This window comes from Dryas octopetala, chromosome 2 (assembly GCF_963921425.1).
Source record: "Dryas octopetala chromosome 2, drDryOcto1.1, whole genome shotgun sequence".
Classification (NCBI taxonomy): domain Eukaryota; kingdom Viridiplantae; phylum Streptophyta; class Magnoliopsida; order Rosales; family Rosaceae; genus Dryas; species Dryas octopetala.
The window spans coordinates 7,900,623-7,906,622 of NC_141367.1; the positions used below are offsets into that span (position 1 = coordinate 7,900,623).

General features: G+C 44.6%; 1 long non-coding RNA gene across 1 annotated transcript; it reads right to left on the reverse strand.

The window, feature by feature from the left end:
* Positions 1 to 758: 758 nt before the first annotated feature.
* On the reverse strand, positions 759 to 1,223 carry LOC147292871 (uncharacterized). The gene is made up of 2 exons (XR_015120265.1): positions 1,161 to 1,223; positions 759 to 1,016 (listed from the first exon to the last, which is right to left on the reverse strand). It is a non-coding gene; the product is annotated as an uncharacterized LOC147292871 (long non-coding RNA).
* Positions 1,224 to 6,000: the final 4,777 nt, after the last annotated feature.

A 6,000-nucleotide genomic window follows, 5' to 3' on the forward strand; every position in this document is an offset into this window, starting at 1 on the left:
CGAGCAGGCTCGTATCCTGGCCACAATCTCATATGGAGGGGTCACTCCATACGAGCAGGCTCACATCCTGGCCACAATCCCGTGCATTTTACACAGGCAGGCTCGACCGGTCAACACGTGCATTTACACAGCAGCCTTTAAATATTCTTTTCTAAATTCTCCTTATCAAACCCACTCATCAAAAGGAGGTGTCTCTCCTCAAATCACAACGTCTTAAACAACATTGTATAAATAATCAATCATAACCAAAATCCACTCATTGTTTACTCCGAACTACCTCGAAACCTTTCCGAGATTGATTCCTACTCACGACCCTTCACTTGTTTGTCACTCAAATCATACCAATACTTTCTCAATACTCGATTCGATCAAATCGGTATAATAATCGCCTAATCATCATTTATTTACTTCTACAATAAACATTTCTTTCCTAATTCAGCCATTATCCTCAGGACAAACTCTAAAATTCCAAATTAATTCCTTAACCTCAGATCCTCATAAATTCATTCTCATGATCCAAATCCTACCCTTAGCCTTCCTAACATAAAGCAACAAACACATAAAACAGACCATTCAATAATAGTACTCAACATTAAAATCCGATAAGTATCATTCACAGTTCAACTACATAAAAGACCGAAATACCCTTCACAGTGCCATTACTCGGATACCAAATCCGGCAGCATAACGGCATCGGGGATGAGATTTCCCTAGCCCGTGTACCTGTTAAGACCAGACAACCAACTTAAATATATACATAATTCACAATTGGTCGTTTAATCGTCCAAAACGGGCGGCCGCCACCATACACGGTGGCTGCCCGGCTTATACAACACAGAAATTTCACAGAACTCACCAAACAACCTCCAAGGATCTCCTAGAAGTGCAATGTGGGCAAAAAGAGACAAACGACCGCTGACCCGCCGCCACAAGTGGCGGAGGTAGTGGTGGCTGCGGCGGCACAATCTAAGAAACTGATTTTTCAACTAAAAATCAACCCAAATTCAACCTAGGCACTTCAATTGGATGAAAAACAACTCAGAAATCATTCAAGTAGGCTCAATTCAAGGCAAACCCGAAATGGGTACAAGCCCTAAAATTTCAAATCTTTAGATTCTCAAAATTGACACGCAATAACAAGGGGGAAAGAAGGCCCATACCTCGAGGATCATTTTTGACAACTTGACCGACGGCCAAATCTCACCGGAAATGGCCGAAAACGGCGGCGGAAGCTGGCGGCCGACTTGGTGAGGCGAACAAGACCCAGTGGGTCTGGCCACCCAAATCTCGCCGGAACAGTCAGATCGACGGCGAGGCTCAAATCGGGTCTAGGCTGGGTTTTGGGTTTTCGGGGCTTTTCTGGGTTGAACGGAGGCCAGGGGTAGAGAGAGGAGAGGGCGGCGATGCTGGTGGGCCGAAAACCCAGCCCATCCGCCGCCGGACGCGCAGCCACGCGCCGGTGGCAGATCGGCGAGAGTGAGAGAGGGAGAGACACGCGGGAGAGGGAGAGGATCGGGGAGAGAGGAGAGAGAATGAGATAAAAATCTGGTTTTTGGTTTTTAAAACCCACTTTTGTAAAATTTACAAGTTTGCCCTTTACTTCAAATGCCCGTAACTTTCAAACCATAACTCCGATTGACGCGTGCCGCGTGTCTACGAACTCGTGAACTCGAGACCTTTCCAACGTGCCCAAAGTCAAAGATGAAAGTCCATTAGTTTTAAAAGTCAAATTTTGGGTCAAGCCCAATTTAAAATAAAAATTAAAAATTAAACCAAAACCTTTTAAATTTCCAAATAAATTCCCAAAATCCTTAAAATAAATTCGCAAAATATTTAAAATAACTCCTTGAAAAATGCGGGGTCTTACAAGTTCGTAGACGCATAGCACGCGTCGTTTCGAGTTACGGTTTGAAAGATACGGACATATGAATTGAGGGGCAATTTCGTAAAATGGACAAATTTGGTTTATAAATCAGATTTTTTTTTCTAGAAGATTCTCTCTCTCTAGAACATTCTCTCTCCCTCTATTTATCCTCTCTCCCCGCACCCTCTCTCCCGCACCCCCTCCCTGGCGCCCACAACCCAGCAGTCACCACCTTCGCCGTCGACCACCACTCGCCGGCCAGCCTCACCAGCGTGACCCCACCCCACTGCGCCAACCACCACCCCCCAGTCACCCCTTGCAGCCCAGCCCACTTGCTCGAGCGAACAAGGCCAGAGGAGGCCCATTTGCCACCGCCTGTAGTCGCCGGCCATTCTGGCCACCTGAGACCTCCGGCGAGCCTTTCCGACGCCGACCACCTTCCCCGACGCCTCCTCCAGCCAGCCCAGCTCCCACACGCGCGAAATCAGGGCCAGAGGAAGCCCAGCCCGCCGCCTCTGTCTCGCCGGACTGCGGCCAAACTCCGGCACTATCAACTTCGAATATAGGTGGGTTTTCTTCCCTTCTTAGTGGGCTTTCATTATTTTGTGGTTTAATTGTATGATTTTTGAGAATTTGAGAAGTTGAAAATTTGGGGGTTAGATTCCATTTCGGGATTGCTTGGGTTTTCAGATTGGGGGATTATTCTTGTTGAGTTGGTTGTTGATATTGGGTAGGTTGGAAGTGATTAGGGAAACCGAAAAGTGTTTCGGAACGTAATTGGAGACTAATTTTACGGTTTTGTTGTGCATTTTATAGGCGAGACGACCGTGGTACGTGACGATCCGGCGGAGGATCGAAGCTAGGGCTATCACTGTGAGTGGACATTTGTTTTTAGAAGCATTTTATAAAATCTGTGAATTTAATTATTGATTATTTGAGTTTTGATTGAGATATAATGAATGTGGGTGAATTCTTGGTTTTCAAATGTATTTATGAAATTCCTTTGAATTAACTGTTGTTGATAAATCTTGATTTTGATGTGGGGTTTGGTGGACGGAGTTGAATTTCGGGTTTTCAAATACTCTCGTATATAAGTTTTAAAACATAATTTTATTTGATAGTTTGTTTAAATTTATGGACCTTTTTGGAAAGAACTCTTGTAACGACCCGACCCAAAAGTTGACTTTTAAAATGAATAGGCTTTCGATTTTGACTTTGGGTCTGTTGAATAGGTTTCGAGCCCACGAGTTCATAGACACGTACCACGCATCATTCTGAGTTACGGTTTGAAAGATATAGGCGTTTAAAGTGAGGGGCAATGTTGTAAATTTATAAAAGTGGGATTTAAATACCCAAAATCAGAAAATTTTTTCTGATTTCTCTTTCTCTCTCTAGAATCTTCTAAAAGCTTCTCCCTCTCCCTTTATTTTTCTCTCACCCGCACTCTCTCCCGGGGGGGTCTTCTCTCTCTCGCACCTCCCTCCGCGCGCACACCCTTCATCCCAGCCATCACCAGCCACCCCCACTCACCTTCCCTGGCCTTTCTCTTTCTTTCTCTCTCTCTCTCTCTCTCTCTCTCTCTCTCTCTCTCTCTCTCTCTCTCTCTCCATCTTCGCCGCTTCTCTCTCTCGGCAGATTCACCGTTCGGCCACCCCACGACCAGCGACGGGCACCGGCGACTTCCTCTCGCCGTCGCCGACCCCTAGCAGCCTTCCCCTTCGCCGGCCGACCACTGTAGACGGAGAATCGACGCAATGACAGAGAAATGAGCTCGCCGGCGATCACATTTTCCGGTGACGACGGGACACCGGACCTACTGGGTCCTCTTCCTCTCACCACGGCGAGTTCAACCATGGGCTCCGTTCATCCAGACGACGCTCCACGACGGAGCAATGAGCTCGGGAAGCCAAGTCAGCCGCCGGCTTCCGCCGCCGATTCCGGCGTTTCCGGCGATGATTGGCCGTCGATCCAGTTACGAGAATCGATCCTCTAGGTACGAGTAATCTTTCCCCTAAGGTGTTGATGTTAAATTTTGAGATTCTAGAAATTCAATTTTTAGGGGTTTGCCTATTTCGAATTTCTTGAATATGGAGTTAAATTTGAATTGTTTTTGTGCAAATAAAGGTTCTATTATGTAATTAGGATTATTTGGAGATGAATTTGGGTATTCCTAGATTTGTGCCGCCGCTGCCACCGTCGGCTCCGCCACTTGTGGCGGCGGGTTGGATGGTTTTTTCATAATTTTTTTCACTTTCCTAGGGTCCTAGTAGCTTAATTTAGGTTCGGTGACTATTTGGGGTTATTTTTGTGTGCTGCTTATGGCCGGGCAGCCACCGTGTGTGGTGGCTGGCCGCTCGTTTCGGTTGTTTAATAGCTACGTGAAACATCTATTGTATATTGTTGGTTGTCTGGTCTTAACAGGTACACAGACTCGGGAAATCTCATTTTCGATGCCGTTATGCTGCCGGATTTGGTATCCGAGCAATGGCACTGTGAAGGGTATTTCGGTCTTTTACGTAGTTGAATGAATGAATATCTCGTGGAAAGGATTTTAGCTTATGATTTTCTTCATATGGTTTATTTTATTTTTCGGTTTTCGTTCGAAAAGAATTGGTTGGGTTTATACACTTTGATTTTAATTGGAGTTATGCTATAAGTTATGGATTTAAAGTTTTCGTGGAAAAGTACAATGATATTTGTTTTCGGTGGAAAAAGGATCTATGATTTTGGTTATGAAAAATGGTTTTCAAACCACCTTTGCAGTACCCTCCAGGTTATCAGATTGGATAGGTCTTTGGGACCCATCACGGCACACATATAGGCTTTGGGCCGTGTGTCGGGATGCTTCGCCCTTTGGGGGCTGCTCTGCATGCGTATGACAGATCCTCGGCTCTGCGCATGTATGACAGATTATTTATGGCTCTGCATGCGTATGACAGATCCTCGGCTCTGCGCATGTATGACAGATTATTTATGGCTCTGCATGCGTATGACAGATCCTCGGCTCTGCGCATGTATGACAGATTATTTATGGCTCTGCATGCGTATGACAGATCCTCGGCTCTGCGCATGTATGACAGATTATTTATGGCTCTGCATGCGCATGACAGATTCTCGGCTCTGCGCATGTATGACAGACTCTCCGGGTATCTGACTTGGTGTGTGTTTTCAGTTGTTTAGTATTTTAAGTTATGGGTTTATGACAGCAAAGGTTTTGAAGGACGACGATCTCAGTTGAGCAGTTTTATTGATTTTCAGTATATTGAGAGTTGTTTGAGGAAAAAGTTCAGAAGGATACAAAAGGATTTGAGTTTATATATTTATGATGTGGTTGAGGTAGAGGTGGTTGATATCTTAGAAGTGTTTTTAACAGGTTTTTAAATTTTGGGTTAGTCCATTTTCAGGGGAGGTTCTGCCAAATTTACGGTAGGATTTTCCTTGATTTTGGATTCCCGCAGGACCTCTCCGGGTTTCAGGGTGAAACCCGGGGGCGGTCCTGTCAACTTGGTATCAGAGCATTAGGTTTTAAATTCCTGTAGACTCAGCACTTCGTGTGCATCCTTCGATGTGTGGAAAGGTTTTTCTTAGCGATATGCCTCTTGACGTGGCCGACCTCACAGACGGTGTAGCAAGTTTGGGGGATATAGTTTATTTATTGACGTGACGTTAACGTGATTAGCGACAGTCTTGATTTCCTACACTCGAGGACCTTGAGATAATCAGTAAAGGGGGGAATCGAGACGGTAGAAAATACTTTAATGGTTGTGATCGTACTCTTCGACAAACACAATTAAAAGTTTCAGTAAGAGCAAGGGAGTTATAGAGAATTAGATGTGAATGAAAGAAGGGCTTCATGATTTGTGATTAAGTAGTATGTTCAAAGGATTGAAGTAATGTGATATGTGATGGAGGGTGCTAAGTGTGCTAACGGCATGACACTTGAAATAAAGGATAAGAGTTAAGTGTACTATGTTGGAATAAGGATACTATAAAAAATGATTAAGAGATCTATAAGTTTGATTTCATTTTTTGAAGTTCATTGAGGATAAGTAAGGAAGTTATGTAGAGGGACGTGCCATTACAAGAGGATTGACAAGAGACGTTAGAAACTTACACGTGTATGAACGATGAAGAAA